Source organism: Myotis lucifugus, unplaced genomic scaffold (genome assembly GCF_000147115.1).
Source record: "Myotis lucifugus unplaced genomic scaffold, Myoluc2.0 scaffold_18, whole genome shotgun sequence".
Taxonomy (NCBI): Eukaryota; Metazoa; Chordata; class Mammalia; order Chiroptera; family Vespertilionidae; genus Myotis; species Myotis lucifugus.
In genome coordinates this window covers 4741324-4757455 of record NW_005871066.1, presented here as the reverse complement: position 1 = coordinate 4757455, position 16132 = coordinate 4741324, and the positions used below count along the sequence as shown (strand labels likewise).

General features: G+C 40.5%; 1 protein-coding gene and 1 pseudogene across 1 annotated transcript in view; one reads left to right on the top strand and one right to left on the bottom strand.

Moving 5' to 3' along the window:
• Positions 1-16132, bottom strand: part of GLI3 (GLI family zinc finger 3) — a 257326-nt gene that overhangs the window by 230418 nt on the left and 10776 nt on the right.
• LOC111825232 lies at positions 4673-5040 on the top strand (annotated as a pseudogene).

Below are 16132 nucleotides of genomic sequence, written 5' to 3'. Positions count from 1 at the left end.
CCTAGACCTTCTGGGGTTCTGTGTCCCTTATCCAATCCCATCCTCTCCCCAGGCTAGACCAACAGGTCTAGTTAAAATATCTAACCAAGTCCAGCCAGTGTGGCTCAGTGGTTGAGTGTCAACCTATGAACCAGAAGTTCATGTTCAATTCCCAGTCAGGTCAGGGCACATGCGCAGTTACAGGCTCAATCCACAGTAGAGGGCATGCAGGAGGCAGCCAATCAATGATTCTCTCTCATCACTGATGTTTCTATCTCTCTCTCCCTCCCTGAAATCAATAAAAATGTATTATTTTTAAAAAGTAGGTTTAAAGAAAAAGGTCTAACTCAAGTGTTACCTCTTCTATGATACTGCACTTAACAAATATACTGCAATTTGGGTTTACTCATCCATTGCAAGTATCTTTAAAGCAGGCCCCACATTAATTAATCTTCTGAATCAGATACAGTGTCTGACATTTAGCAGAGTCTCAGTAGTATTTGTTGACTATGGGCAGCACATCAGTAAAAAGGTACCATATATATATATATATATATATATATATATATATAGAGAGAGAGAGAGAGAGAGAGAGAGAGAGAGAGAGAGAGAGAGAGGATTTCAGAAAGGAAGGGAGAGGGACAGAGAGATAGAAACATCAATGATAAGAGAGAATCATTGATCGGCTGCCTTTTAAATGCCCCACACTGGGGATTGAGCCCACGACCTGGTTATATGACTTAACTGTAATTGAACTGTGACCTCCTGGTTCATAGGTTGATGCTGAACCACTGAGTCATGTCAGCCGGGTGAACCTTAGACTTCTAATGGCATGGATTTGGATGCAAAGAGTTGGAAAAAGTATAATGATTCAGGGTTTTCTATATATCCTTTTCCTGCATTCTGTCCCCAATCTTTTCCTAAGCTTTGTTCCATTTGAGTATGCTTAAGAAAAAAGAAAAGGTTCTTAATAGACAGAAATCTCCTGGGAAGAGTCTAGACATGAAAAGTTCTATTGTATGCATAATTTCTCCAAGACACACCTGTGGGAAAAGAAGGAAGTTCGAATTTCTCTGTGGGCTGGCAAATTTTCTGTACTTATTGGCATTGCTATGGTGAATGTGTATTTTCCCAGACAAAAGGCCAGCAAAATGCTGGATGATCTGAAATTTAGTAAATAAACAAATGTCTCTCAATTATTTCCAAAAGCTTTAGGCAGTAGATTGTGGGCATGATTTCAAGTGTATGAAGTTGAGGCTTAAGAAACTAATAGAATTACACCTTTGATGGCAACACTTCCTATCTTCAAAGGGATGTGTATTCTGCTACTTGGAGTTCTTAAAGTCGTTTGTGATTATTTTATCTTTATGAGTTCTACTTGATACTCATGCATTACAGCAGCGGTTCTAAACCTGTGGGTCGCGACCCCTTTGGCAGTCAAACGACCCTTTCACAGGGGTCGCCTAAGACCATCCTGCATATCAGATATTTACATTACGATTCATAACAGTAGCAACATTACAATTATGAAGTAGCAACGAAAATAATTTTATGGTTGGGTCACAACATTAGGAACTGTATTTAAAGGGCCAGAAGGTTGAGAACCACTGCATTACAGCAACATGTCACACACAGAACCAATACCATATCCTTCTCAGACCTCTCTCTTTAATTTGGCCAAGACCAGAATCAACTTAAATCCAGCACTTCCAAGTCAGTACTCAACTAAGGTTATCCCAAGGTGAAGGTAACTTAAGATCAACAACAAGAGCGCCACCCAGCCAGTGTGGCTCAGTAGTTGAGCATTGATGTAGGAACCAAGAGGTCAAGGTTCAATTCCCAGTCAGGGCACATGCCTGGCTTTCGGGCTCAATCCCCAGCAGGGGGTGTGCAGTAGGCAGCCAATCAGATCAATGATGTTTTTCTCTTGTCAGTGTTTTTCTCTATCCCTGTACCTTTTTCTCTATCTCTAAAATCAATTTAAAAAGTTTTAAATATTAAAAAAAAAAGAGTGCCAATATTCCTTTGGCCATTTCTGTTGCCATCAATGGCCTTCCAATAACAACAACAAGAAACAAATAACCACTCCTAATTCTTGACACTTGCATTTTGATTATTTCAGTAGAAAAGACACCACTACCCAAGAATATGGAGAGCAGCTGCTGGGACTTAATAAAAATGCAGAGAAACCAGGCCAGAGTGTTTTTCCTGAGAGAATACAAGCAGTATTTACATTAACCCAGGTACTTACTGATGTACCTAAACCTTTCAATTCAAGACAGATAAGACAAAAGAAAAACTAAATTGCTTCCAGAACATGTTAAAGTATAAAAGGTGAAAATAAAGCAAACACCTGTTAGGTCTCCCCACTGTTATTTCCTACATGTTTTCTTATAAGTGACAGATTGTTTTTTTTAAAAAATCACTTCTGAATATGAACGCAGGACACTAGAGTGAGTGTGCATTTGTGTGTACTTTGATGTATGTCTGGGAAGAGAGTAACTTTGTGAGAATGCAGCAGAAAACAACGAGACTGTTTCTTATAGCCAATGTAATTACAACACACAGCCTGGTTAAGCTGGCTGAATATAATTCCAAACAAAATTCCCAAGTGGCATCTTTTAATCGTGACTGATGTCAGAGAATAATATAAACGACATTGAGATACCCACCACCCAGGCTTAACACATTAAATTGTGCCATATTTCTCTTTAATGAACATGGTACAGGTACATGTGAACCCTCGCCCACCTTATTCTTTCCCTACTACCCTCCGTAGGCAAACGCTATTACTGAAACTGATGTTATCCACCCATGTTTTTATGCTTTTACTACATATAAATGAATTCATAAACAACAGAATTCCAGAAGGATGTTCCTAAAGTTCACCTAGAAGACAAAAACTGAAAAAGAGCCAAGGGGCATTTAAAACGGAAGAATCATAAACGATAATGTGTACCATCAGATAAAATGTGTAGGTTTAAAACATCTGGTAGAGGATAGTACTGGCTAAAGAACAGACAGGTCAATAGAATAAAATAGTTCAGAAAAAGAAGCTATAAAATATATGCAGGCAGGGCAGTATCAGAAATAGGCATTCTCTTTGGTGTTCTGAGACTCAAGTTCTGATGTTGGGGGGAGGGTCCTACACATAAAACAATTCTCCATAAGTCAGCAGGGTACATGAGAATTTAAGTTAATTCTGACTCTGTCTACCCAGAGATAACATCAGGTGGCACAGGTTAAGGGTTCGACTGCCCCCTCCCCCCTTCAGACACCAGTGGCAAATCCAGGTTGTTACCTATACTAGGGGTTCCCAGATACCCATCTTCTGGTTCAATTAATTTGCTAGAGCATCTCCTAAGTCAGAGAAACATTTTACTTACTAGAGCACAGATTTACTGTAAAAGGCTGTAACTCAGGAACAGTCAGATGGAAGAGATGCATAGGATAAGGTATGGGGAAAGGGTACAGAGCTTCCTTGCCCTCTCTGGGGGACCACTCTCACCACATGTTCACCAACCAGCAGGCTCTGGGGACCCTGTCCTTTGGGTTCTATGGAGGCTTCATTGCAAAGGCATGGCTGATTAAATCACTGGTCTTGGGGATTTCGCTGCCTACCCTCCCCACCCCAACCCTCAGATCTGGAGTGGAGTTGAAAGTTCCAACCCTCTAATCAAATGGTTGGCTCCATTGGCAACTAGCTCCCCCATCCTTAGGGGCTTTCCAAAAGTCACTTTATTAACATAACAAAAGAACTTTATCACTCAATACTTAGGAAATTCCAAGAGTTTTGGGAGCTGTGAGCCAGGAATTATGGAGGAAGACTAAATATATATATGAGAAACATATTTTGGGCATCTAAATGACCAATTACATATTTCTTATAAATCACAATAACATGGCAAATAGTGACAGAACTAATAAACAATCATTTGACCCCAGTTGGGGCAAAGTGTGGGAGGCAACCAATTGCCAATTGATCTGTCTCTCACATCAATGTTTCTCTCTTCCTCCTTCCCTTTCTCTCTCTCTCTCTCTCTCTCTCTCTCTCTCTCTCTCTCTCCCCTTCCCTCCCTTCCACTCTCTAAAAATCAATGGAAAAAAATATCATTGGGTGAGGATTAACTATATATATAATAAAAGTATAATATGCTAATTAGACCAGACAGAGGAATGACCTTCTGGACGTCATTCCGGACGTTCTTCTGGACAAAGCCGCTGTGGCTGGGGCTGAGGCAGAGGCAGTTAGGGGCGATCAGGCAGGCAGGAGAGCAGTTAGAGGTGCTCAAGCAGGCAGGCGAGTGGTTAGGGGCGATCAGGCAGGCAGGCAAGTAGTTAGAGACCATCAGGCAGGCAGGCTAGTGGTTAGGAGACAGTGGTCCCGGATTGCGAGAGGGATGTCCGACTGCCTGTTTAGGTCCGATCCCACAGGAATCCCTGTGGGATCGGGCCTAAACAGGCAGTCGGGTATTCCCTGAGGGGTCCCAGATTGCAAGAGGGTGCAGGCCGGGCTGAGGGATGCCCCTGCCCCCTCCCATGCACGAATTTCGTGCACCAGTCCTCTAGTATATATATAGATAAATTTTAAAAAAAGACTTCAGAGATCACCTTTTCCCTGGTGTGAAAGGTTAGAGGAAGTATGGTTCTTTCCTTTTCTGCTTAAGCTCGAGTGGGTGCTGTTAAAATTGGCAAGTTTATGAAACCCTAGAAGGTGGTGTTGGTCCCAGCCAGTCGCAAAGGGGTCGTCCTGGAGAACATTGATAATGGCCCCTCAGATACCCACAGCCATGATCTGGTGGCTAGAATTGACTCCTATCCCCCAAAGAAGAAATTGTCGAGAGGTCAAAGGTCAAGTCTTTTGTCAAAGTTTATACCTACAATCACCCCAGGCCCACAAGGTACTCTTCTGAATACCCCCTTGGACAAACCTGTCATCAACAAGGATGGATCAGAGAGCCTGCTCTAAAACACAAGCCCAAAGGGAGACCAAGTTTGAGGCCCAAGAGAGGTACAAAACAAGCAAGAACAAGTGGTTCTTTCCAGAAACTGTGGTTTTAGATCTTTTTTGTTTCTGTCATTAAAAATAAAAATAAATTGCCCTAGCAGTTTTTGCTCAGTGGTTGGATCGTCTACCCTGGGACTGAAGGGTCCCAGGTTTGATTCCTGTCAAGGGCATGTACCTCGGTTGCAAGCTCGATCCCTAGCCCATACTCAAATGTCTCTCTGTGTCTTTTCCCCTCCCTTCCACTCTGTCTAAAAATCAATGGAAAAAATATCCTCAGGTGAGGATTAACAAAAAAATAAAATAAAATAAAAAAATAAAGACTTCAATGGATATCTCACAAAGGAGTATGTCCAAATGATCAATAAATATCTAAAAAGATGTTTAATACACTTAGTCATCAAGGACAAATTAAAACCGGAATTAAATAATAGAAAGGACCTAGTGTTGACAAGAATGAGGAGTAAATCTGTACAACCACCTGGGAAAACAATTAGGGATTATCATCAGCTAAAACTATTAGGAATTATCATCAATGTTGGGTGGTTAACAGCCAACACTGGAAGCCACCAAATGCCCATTGGTAGTAGCACGAACAGAGCAAGCCCTGGAACAGGAGGGAGTAACTGGCTAGGGAATGAGAGGGCCTTTCCAGGCACTGGTAGTGCTTTCTTCTTGATCAGGCTGCTGTTTACATGATGTGTTCACTTTAGGAAAATTCATCAAGCTGTTCACATATGTTATGTGCACTTTTTCTGTAGTATACTAGAGGCCCAGTGCACGAAATTCATGCACTCGGGGGCCCTCAGCCGGATTGCCTGCGAGAGGGCACAGGCCAGGCCAAGGGACCATACCAGTGCACGATCGAAGCCAGGGAGGGCCCGTGGAAGGGTTCCAGGGCATGTTCTGCCTGTCTCAGTCCCGATGGGCCGGACCCCAGCAGCAAGCTAACCTACTGGTCGAAGCATCTGCCCCCTGGTGGTCAGTGCCCATCATGGCAACTGGTCGACTGGTCAACTTTCTGCCCCCTGGTGGTCAGTGTTCATCATAGCGAGCAGTTGAGCAGCCTTAGCATATCATTAGCATATTACACTTTGATTGGTTGAATGGACGACCAGACGACTGGACACTTAGCATATTAGGCTTTTATTATATAAGATTTCTATTAAAAATTTTAAAAACGAGGTGAACTTTTCACCTATCATATTTTCTTCAAAATATATCACTAATGTTGACAAGTATCCCTGGAAATGGACACTCATAAACATCTCATGGAACTGTAAGTTACTTCATTTCTTGGAGCTAATTTGGTAAGATTTCTTTAAGACGTAAAGGTGTTTTTGGTTTTTATTTTGTTTTGTTTTTCGATTTTCATCACATCCTTACTTACAATTGGAAAAAGAAAAGAAAAACATAAATGTCCAATGATAGAGGATTGGACATTTCCATTGGAGAAGAGTAGTACATGATATGGAAAATGCGCTCACCATATGGGTACCTAAACATGTAGGCAAGAAAATGGAGAGAAAAACTAAATATATAACAAAATCTTAACAAAGGTTAACACTAGGAGGTGAGATTCCTGGACATGTTCAGGCTTTTCTTTATGCATTTCTTGATTTCTCAATGAGCACATATTACTTAAAAAAAATAAAGAATAAAAAAAGCTGAGATAATATAGGTAGTTCTAAAGTTTCATACTATGGGGAGTAGGCTGTCTAGATAGCTGGTTAAGGAAGAAGTGCACTTCATTCCTTGTATTCCTTTAGGTTCCATTTTCACTGAAATGCTTTCTAAATGGCATTATTTTAAAAATTTCTGCAAAACGAACCACCTCATCTTGCTTAAAAATTACAGCCTCTTCTCAAGATGTCCTGGGAAGTGCAGCATTCATCCAAATCCACAAGGGTTTTCTGGCCTCTGGCTCTGCACCCTTCCCTCTGTATCTGAACAGCAACAGTAACAATGCTTCCCAGGTTCCTCCTATAAATTCCATTCTCAAAAACTAATGATAAGTATGGGTTACTTGAGCGGTTCAGTGTTTAGGAATCTGGTAATCAAAGTTTATTGTACTCCTGGTTTTGTTTCTTTTTTCCCCTCCAAAGAGTTTAAAGCAACTAAATTAGCATCAAAGAAATTTGCAAAAGCTCTCAGTGAAGCTGTGATGAAATATAACTACATCAAACCAGATGCCAAACAGAAAACTATGCAGAGCACTCGATGAGGATGTTGAAGAAATTTAAAAGAGGGCCATGGTCTGGGAAGAGTTAGTCACACAAATGTCAAAATGCCCCTGACACTCCCAAACACAGACTATACCCATGTACTCCGAGGAGATCAGTACAGAAGTTAGGTTGGCGACGTGTGACACCAGGTCCAAACCAAGGACACACACATCCCAGATTTCAATAGATCTATTGCTTTTGTGGCAACTACCTGTAATTATCGGCAATTTAGTCAAAATTGGGCAAAAACCCTTCCTGCATTTGCACCTGAAATGGACAGTTACAGACTGCCCTCCAAAATACTTGGAATGTTTAAAATAAAAACTATATATAAACTAGAGGCCCGGTGCACAAATTCGTGCACAAGTGGGGTCCAGTCAGCCCGCCCCGATCAGGCCGGGCCCACTGGGGGGAGGGGCCGCGGGCAGTTGGCTGGCCAGCCCCACCCCCTGGTCAAACTCCTGGTGGAGGGGACAATTTGCATATTAACCTTTTATTATATAGGATGTTTTTATTGATTTTCAGAGAGAGAGGAAGGAAGAATGAGAGAGAGTTAGAAACATCAATGGGAGAGAAACATCAACAGACTGGCTGGAGGGAATAGAACCAGTGACCTCTTGGTTCATGGGTTGACAATCACTGAGCCGCACCAGCCAGACACCTGGAATGTTTTTGACTTAACAATGTAAGACCACATTTTGGCCTAAACAAAATGTTCAGTAGTTTTTAACCAAAGATAGATATATACATGTGACATATGATTACTTTTTTAAATCTTGATTGTTGAAAGTATTACGTATGTCCCCTTTTTCCCCATTGACCTCTTCTAGCCTGCTCCGGCCCCCCCTACCCCAGGCCTTCACACCCTATTGTCTGTGTCCATGGGTTATGCATATATGCATACAAGTTCTTTGGTTAATCTCTTCCCAACCACCCTCCCTCCTCAGCCTTCCCTCTGGGATTCCGCAGTCTGTTCCATGCTTCTATGTCTCTGGATCTATTTTGTTCATCAGTTTATTTTGTTCATTAGATTCCATATGTGAGTGAGATCATGTGATACTTGTCTTTCTCTCACTGGCTTATTTTGCTTAGCATAATACTCTCCAGGTCCCTCCATGGTGTTTCAACAGGTAAGAGGTCCTTCTTTTTTACTGCTGCATAGTATTCCATATGTAAATATACCACAGCTCTTTTACAGACAATTGTGGATTTCCTTCTAAACTTAGTTACATTAACTCATCCCTTTCAAGCTCCTCTTATTAGCTGACATCTTTCCTGTCATTTTATGTTCTTCTAAATTCCTAGGGAAATTAAAGTGAATGTTATGGAGCCAGCTTTTGAGGGGAAGATGGGACGAGCTCTTTAAATCAACCCAAGTTCTTCATTCAAAGAGATAAAGTAAGACGCAAGCAGAATCTTTGGAATCCTTAATGTGCAGCTTCTATAAAGTAAGCTGGGTCACACCTGTGGTAACCACATCACATTTTGTATGAGAAAGATTCAGTTTCATGGTCCCTAATCACTGAGAGGTGCTCTTCTCATAGATAATCATTCCTTCAGAGAGCCATTCTAATCTTCAATCAATATTTTCCTGAAGAAAGTTAGAGCTCCAAAACCTATCCATACACCAGTGGCTCTGGCAAATCCTAAGTCATGAACCTATTTAAGAAGCTGAACAAAGAGGGAATAGCACATGCCCGTAAAGCACTGCATAAAATCATTTCAAGGGGTTGGCCCATTTTCTAAACCTATCCATGAAACGCAAGGGTTCCTGAATTGCTACTGAACAAGATGGTTCATTGCTCTTAGCTGCCATGTTGGGCTTGAGGTAGCTGCCACCGTGTTCAATGGTACTTGTTCCTGAACTGGTAGTTGCCAGATGGAAAGGGGTTTGGGGGGCTAAGGGAACAAAGATGAATTAAAAAATACAAATTGGGCCCTGGCCTGTGTTTCTCAGTAGACTGAGCATTGACCTGTGCACCAAAGGGTCACGAGTTCAAGTCACAGTCAAGGAGATGTACCTGAGTTGCAGGTTCGATACCCAGCCCTGGTCAGGGTGTGTGGGGGAGGCAACCAATTGATGTGTGTCTTTCACATCGATGTTCTTTTCTTTTTTCATTTTTAAACATATTTTTTATTATCGATAGTATTACAGATATCTCCCATTTCCCTCCCTTTCCCCACCTCTGCCCAGCCCCACCCCCCACCTCCCCCAGGTCTTCACTACCCTATTGCCCATGTCCTTGGCCATGCATATAAGTACATAAGTTCTTTGTTTCTCTGTTTCTTTCTCTCTCTTTCTCTGGTCCCTTCCATTCTCTAAAAAAACATTGATGGAAAAAATATCCTTGGGTGAGGATTAACAAAACAAAACAAATGAAGTGGTAGTAGTTACAAAATAGCCACAGGGATGTAAAATACAGCATGAAGAATATAGTCAATAATATTATAATAACTATGTATAGTGCCAGATGAGTACTAGACTTATCGGGAGCATCACTTTGTAAGGTTTATAAATGTCTAACCACTGCACTGTACACCTAAAATTAATATTAAATGTCAACTGTAACTGAAAAATTTTTAGTTTAAAAAAAAAAGAAGATACTTGTTCCTGACTTTGTGGAGGCAGGAACCAGGCTGTTCTAAAGCTTAGAAACTAACATCACCTTCATGAGGAAGATTGTCTATAAAAATGTAACTCTTTTTTTTTTTATATATATTTTATTGATTTTTTACAGAGAGGAAGGGAGAGAGACAGAGAGCCAGAAACATCGATGAGAGAGAAACATCGACCAGCTGCCTCCTGCACATCTCCCACTGGGGACGTGCCTGAAACCCAGGTACATGCCCCTGACCAGAATCGAACCTGGGACCCTTCAGTCCGCAGGCCGACGCTCTATCCACTGAGCCAAACCGGTTTCGGCTAAAAATGTAACTCTTGCTTTTTAAGCACATATCTCTTACTCATATTTAAAAATAAAAAGAACTATCCCCTAAAACATTAAAACAAGGTATAAAATTATACTAGCACATATATGTAAGATGTGTACTTGTATCACTAATTTACCCATGTATTATGAAGTTTCTATATTTAAACAATGACTGGCTCCCTGCCCCTGGATCCACCCCCCCGCCCCCCACCCCCCGCCCCGCCAAGGAGTATGAAGACCACTGGTCTAGTCTAGAATAGTGACAAAACAATATTTTGTAGTCTGGTCCCAGCTAATATAACCATTTCTTTCTTAAAGTAAGAAAGGATTTTTCTTTCCAACAACTTTCTCCCAACCTTAAACTTTTTGAAAGAGTAATAAGCAAAAGGCTGTTACTTTTAACTGAATTTTTTCTTCTAAAAAACAAAGAAAAAGGGAAAGAGAGATTTGCAAAAAACCTTCTTATCTCTCTTTTCTTATTATCTGTTGTTGTTGGAAAGAGAATCAAGGTATAGATTTTTTCAGGATAGCAGATGAAGGCTTAGCAACAGGTACATATAGGACATATCCCCTCTTCAGTCTAAATTAAAGAAAAACCACCACCAGCAATCCAAACAGGAATATGGCCTCATGCTACACCAGCACTAGTCACAAGCAACAATAGATATTGTCCTGCTGCAAAACTGCGTACGGCCTCTCTCATATTAATTACCGAGCCTTTTTAATCCTTGGATCCCCCAATTTTCAACCAATATGTTATATATGCTGATACATGTTTGAGAGAATATATTTATAAGCATCATTTTTTTTCAATTCACCCCATTTTTTGAGTCAAACTGTAGATGAAAATATTCTCAATGTGTGTGAAACTGATCAAAGAAAATGCTTTGAATTTATGTGAAAAAGTTTCCCATTAAGATGGTAGCTATTTTTTTCAAGCATGATTCCTTTTAATTGCGGAAAAGAGCCCAAAGGCTTTGTCAAGGGGCACATGTTTCCTATAAATCAAAACATAAATAAATGTGAGGTTATTTCACTAGGCATACATATGGTTTTTGCTAAGTAAACTCTATTTATAAAACATTGTTAGCCTCCACCGGAACTGCTGTCAACATTTATAGGAGAGGAATTTTTCTACTGCTCTGAAACTTGCCAGCATTTGAAAACAAGCCTAGAAACATTAGTTTTTTTAAGACAAATTTGACTTTAACTTGATGTGAAATGGGCCACTGTGTGTTTTCTAGTGTTTAAATGCTTGGAAGTAATCTTCAACTGAATATTCGAAAATGTTTTCCTTACTGGAAGTTCCATTATTTTAACCATGACATTGTTGTATTCTTTCTGGAAGTTCTTTTTCAGTTATAGGCAAGGGCCGGGGATTATTTTTCTTATCACTGCCAATAGAACAAAAATATTCTGAGAAAGGAGAGTCTTTGAATCCATTAAAGCTGAGTATTCATAATTGCCTCACCATCTTCTCTCAAAGGCTCATTTGCATGATCTCCTCCCTTTAGATACTCACCCTACACTATAAACGCATTTATCAGTTCTACTCAGAAGGCCTTTCTCAAAATGAAGTTTTCTGTGAAAAGAATTAGCTATAAGCAAGACTGAAGCAATAATCTTTGACAACCAACAGCAAACCCTAGAAGGTAACAATAACTATATAATAATTTACCTTCTCCATCTTCCATTCAACTTTTCTTTCTTGGGCTATGTGCCTTCCAAAACAGAATTTGCTCCGATGCCTCTGCAATCAATCCCTACTCTAGGCGGATGTGAGCCAATAGCTACAGCGCATCAAGAGTGCTTCCAGAAAGAGATCCCTTGCTCTCTCCTGTTTTTTATTATTTCCTTCCAAGGTGCATCTTCCCCAGTTGGAGGATTTGCCACCTCTTGTTAAGAGAACACGTTTGTTTTTACTTTTGAATGGCAAAGGGAAAATGTTAAAAAGTTCCATAAAAATAATCGAAAGGGTTTTTAAAGTTCTAAAGTCATAAATTTCCAAGGTAATACAGCATTTAAATCCATCTAAAGATTACCTAATGCATAACTACCTGTATATGATTAAACTGTTTTGGAAATAATGTAAATGTTTTCACTGCTGTACATTGTCCCAATTTTTATGTAGAATTCCAAAATGCTTAACCCATTTATATAAAAAATTCTATTTCTTTGTAACATACTTAAAGAGAAAGGTTGCTTATAAAATGCAGGCATGGCTCCAATAAACTTAAAAATAGACATAGATCCAGATGAAAAATATAGTATTTTGTATACCGTTTATTTTTGTAATTTTGTGGATTAAGAGTTAGTTACCCTAATGGTAGACACCAATGAATTTGACGTTATAAGAAAAGGCAGAATTCTCCAGAACTTATGGTCCTAATCAATCACCAGAGATCAGTGACATCATTAGAGCCTTTGATCACCGCTCCTCTTTAAAGCTCAGATGGGACTGGACTGATCCTTGCTGGCACTGAGAATAGAGAAACACCTAGGAATACAATTCACCATGAAACATGAGAGGTCATCAGCATCTCTTTCTCTCCTTGGAGAGCAACAGAGAGCGCATTCCAGAGCAGACACCAAACAATAGAGCCACCTCTTTAAATCCAAACCCAATTCCGTTCTTACTAGGATTCCCAGAGCACTTTAAGAGAGGAGTAGACAACATGCTACTTTTCTTTCCGTTTGGTCTTCCTTACCCACTCCCCACCCCCATACCTACCACGGCAAGCCCCAGATCCCTTCCCCATGGGCGGGAAGAGAGGATCTGTGGGTATTTTTTCCCCATTCTCCCCAATACAAAGCACTTATACAGTTCAGAACTTCCCCTTCTCCTTCTAATTCACTTAATGAGTCTTTACTAAAAATGCTAGTCAGCCCACATGGCCAAAAAAAGATAGTTCCTTGAATATAACGTTGGCTTCCATAATTTTAAAATACTTAGACTGCAATAACCCAGAATGTTCGGATTGAAATGGTCACTTTGGGAATGAAAAGTTTTAATTGACCTTCACTACTTTAGTTCCATTGGTGTTTAGGTTTTCCCCCTCCTTATTTGTAATGCGAATCTAAATGAGCTTTGTGAACACTGGTGAAACGTAGTTTATTATCTTCCTCATCAGGTGATCAATGATTTCATTAATAAGACAGATAACAAAACTGTCATATCATCGACACTGTTATGAAAGATGATCCTAGCTTCCCGCTCCATTTTCCAAGGCCCAGGGTTCTCTGTGGCAGCTCTGAGCCTATTCAATATTTTCCACAGACAGAGAAAAGTGAAAATCCATTTTGAAACCAATTTCAATTAGGATCCAGAAGCTGTTATCACAGGTGTCTCAGAATGGGCCGGTAAGTGGAAATGTCGCCTATCCATTCTGAAATGAAACCTTATCAGGGGCTACAAAGATGGCTGGGGACAGCCTATCTGTAAATTACTTTTCGTCCTGTGTTAACTCAACCTTAGTCCTGTCATATGGAATTCCTTCCATCCACTAGTAATAATCTAATGACTAACTAGATACAGCGCCCAAACAGCATTCCGCTGGACAGGGCTGTCCCCTTAAAACATGGGTACAAACGCAAACACACGCAGGCCGGCCGGTGAGCAAAGGGAGACGCACGCTTTAAATGACAGAACTAAAAGTTTATTATGGGAAATAAAAGAAGCCCGGCTCCACCCATTGCATTCCTGGTGATTTTTCAATTGCAAACTCCAAGGCCCAGTTATTTCATTAATGCAGCACCCAAGTCGTGAGGCTTTTCTCTCACATCTTTCAGTCCCCTTTTAGCAAATTATCCCATGACGGCGGATTTATTCAGTCAAAGACCTCGGACTTTGAGAGGCAACAAAAGAATCAAGAGACTTTCTGGTCCACCTGCCTGGCGAATGATGAGGCAGGGAAAGTCTCCCCCAGAGAAACCAATCAAACCATTGTGTGGCACAGTCAGACCTTTTCAACTGTCAAGCCAGAGAGCAGGGGAAGAGATGAAAGAACGCGGGATGAAGCTACCATTTACAGAACCATGTGGGAATGGTCTCCTAAGATTTAATAATTGGGATGGAACTCAACTTTCTAGCACTAAAGGGGAAAAAAAAATAGAAGAGAGAAGAGTCAAAGAAAGGGGGGGAAAGGCAAGAAAGGAAAAAACAGCAGCCTAAGTCAGACTAGGAATAACTTTTATATATAAATGTCCCCTACCTGACATGAAGTCCTATCTATAAAAGTAAAGGGGAAAAGAATGTTAAAAAAAAAGGAAGGAATATTTAAAACCTTTGATATCTTTCCTCTAGGTTAAGCTGCATTACATGTTCTGATTCCTACCTCTTGTGCAATTAATTCATACTAGCAAAACAGTAACAAAAATAGCCCTCATTAATATGGCTGCCTTGTAGTTTTAAGTATAAAATGGCATTTTAAATTGGCCTAAAAGGAAACAATATGTTGATTGGACACAAAAAAGATTCAGACTGGCAGACACTAGGTTATGTATTTCCGAGCAGTGTTCAAGTATATTTTAGTTGTAATGAATGCAACAGGAGCTATTTAAATAGAAAGGGGGGAAAACAAGTAAGTTCTGCTAAGAAGACCTAAAACACCATGAATTTTTTAAAAACTCAAAGTCAAATACTGTCAGATACTAACTGTAGTTCTAATGCTTTCTAATATTACTGGCGACTCATACTTCATGTATTACCATACCGAGTTTAAAAAATAAGTATTTGTTGAAATTTTAGAGGTGCTGGAAACTATTCTGTTTGATTGCGGTGGTGGTTACATGCCTTCTTGGATTTGTCAAAACTCATAGATCTCTACACCAAAAAGAATAAATTATGTTGTTTGTAATTCTTTTTAAATAAATAAAAATTACAACTGATCTACTTGGAAAGATTTCCATGTAAACAAGATGAGAAGGTTTTTACTTTCATCCTCACCTCGCCTTCTCCTCTGCCTGGGACCCTCATGTTTGCCAGTGCTGCCCGCACATACTCGAGCCTCCCAGGGTGTGAGCTGCCTGTTAAAGCAAGCGCTCTCTCTCTCTCTCTCTCTCTCTCTCTCTCTCTCTCTCTCTCTCCCAACTTGGGGCTCAAAGTGGTGCAAGGATGGAAGGCCATGCACTGCCTCCCTGGAGGGAGACTGTCCTCCCACAAGCACCATTTTGCCCCCGGGGCTTCCACTCTGCAGTTGCTATTTCTGATTGTGACCAGTTTGTTTCTGGAAATATGAATTACCCACATCACATGATCACAAGTAATGAAGGGCAACCCAGAAACTTTCCACAAACAGAACACATCATACTGCGGCTTCTTTTTACTCCAAAGTTTGGGACACAGCCCTGGCCGGTTTGGCTCAGTGAAGTGAGTGTCCGTCCTCAGACTGAAGGGTCATGGGTTCGATTCTGATCAAGAATCTCGCACCCGCTGCCGGTGCCTGACATTGATTTACACCTCGTAAATCAGGTGCAGGCTCAGTCCCCTGCCCCGGTTGGGCACGTGCGGGAGGCAACTAATCAAATGGGCCTCCCTCACATAGATGTCTCTCTCTCTCTCTCTCTGTCTCTCCCCCTCCCTTCCACTCTCTCTAAAAATCAATAGAAAAATTTCCTCGGGTGAGGATTAACAAAAAAATCAGAAAATAAAGTTTGGGAATATCTATTTTTTCCTGATTTATCTGAGCACCCAACAAGTTTTTTTAGAGTAAAAACACAATAGCTATATACAAGAGAAAAAAGGAGCCTCAAGAATGACTGATTTCAACCTGAAAATACAATGAATGGGAAGTACACCCTAAAAGTAACTGAATCGTTAAATCTAAACTCATACCAATTTCAGGACTAGTGGTTTGAAGTACTATTTCCTGACCCAACTCCTATTATCAACTTGCCTGTTAAGCTGCATCCTGATGACCACCACATTTTAAGGACCATTAGCCAACCCCACTAATTCAGATTTCAGCTTAACCACTTATAGATTATTAACAAAT